Source organism: Ovis canadensis, chromosome 1, assembly GCF_042477335.2.
Source record: "Ovis canadensis isolate MfBH-ARS-UI-01 breed Bighorn chromosome 1, ARS-UI_OviCan_v2, whole genome shotgun sequence".
Taxonomy (NCBI): Eukaryota; Metazoa; Chordata; class Mammalia; order Artiodactyla; family Bovidae; genus Ovis; species Ovis canadensis.
In genome coordinates this window covers 131,967,477-131,968,425 of record NC_091245.1, presented here as the reverse complement: position 1 = coordinate 131,968,425, position 949 = coordinate 131,967,477, and the positions used below count along the sequence as shown (strand labels likewise).

General features: G+C 34.7%; 1 non-coding gene across 1 annotated transcript; it reads right to left on the bottom strand.

Moving 5' to 3' along the window:
- Positions 1-615: 615 nt before the first annotated feature.
- LOC138431650 (small nucleolar RNA SNORA51) lies at positions 616-738 on the bottom strand. Its single transcript, XR_011253801.1, has one exon. It is a non-coding gene; the product is annotated as a small nucleolar RNA SNORA51 (small nucleolar RNA).
- Positions 739-949: the final 211 nt, after the last annotated feature.

The following is a 949-nucleotide window of genomic DNA, read 5'->3' as shown; positions in this document are numbered from 1 at the left end:
CTGCTTGCAATAGCAAAGGGCTGGAAGGAAGAGTCCAATGTGAGCTGCTCTCTTCAGGAAGACAGGTTTTAAAGTGTTCGAAATAAATTAATTTCATAGCTTGAAATTTTGAAAGAGAAAATATTTCAAGAGGAGAGATAAACTTTAAAATGCTCTAATTCTAATACAGATATTATCAATTCTAAAATAAAGGGAGATGAATATTTACAAATGGTATCTCTATAACGAAGTTACAGAAATAAAATAACATAACATGTTTAGACTTTGGAACCAAGCTGCCTAAGTTTAAATGCTAATTATTGCATTCACTCAAGGGGAGATACTGTCAAGTTAACCTCTCAATGCCTGTGGGTGAAAGTGAAAGTATTAGTTACTCAATGGTGTCCAACTCTTTGCGACCCCAAGGTCTATAGCCCACCAGGCTCCCCTGTCCACGGAATTTTCCAGGCAAGAATACTGGAAAGGATAGCCATGCCCTATCTTTCTAAGAAGGAGAGGATATACTTTTATCTACATTTTAGAGTTTAGTGAAAATAAAATGAGAACTTACCAGAATACCAAGTTTCATAGAAAAAAATAAATTATAGGCATTACTATTAGTTGTCTGCTTCATTTCTATGCCTCCCTATTCACAACACTGACCAAGCAGAGGACCTGGTTTATAGAACAGATTTATTTTGCCTTCTCTTTCTGTACAGTCATTGTAAGCAACCAGCCTGTGGTAAACACTGGGAAGCCTCAAGGTATTACTTAAAAGAAAAAATAATAGAATACAAATAGCAAAGAATGTTAAAAAATTACTAAGTATACACTAAGATGGTCAAAAGGGGGACATAACCCAATAGAGCAGGGTTATACAGACCATGTTTTTTCCATTACAACAATATAATGAACTAGGAAAGAATAAACATTATATTCAGTAATGTAACATCGAGGGATAGAAAAAAAG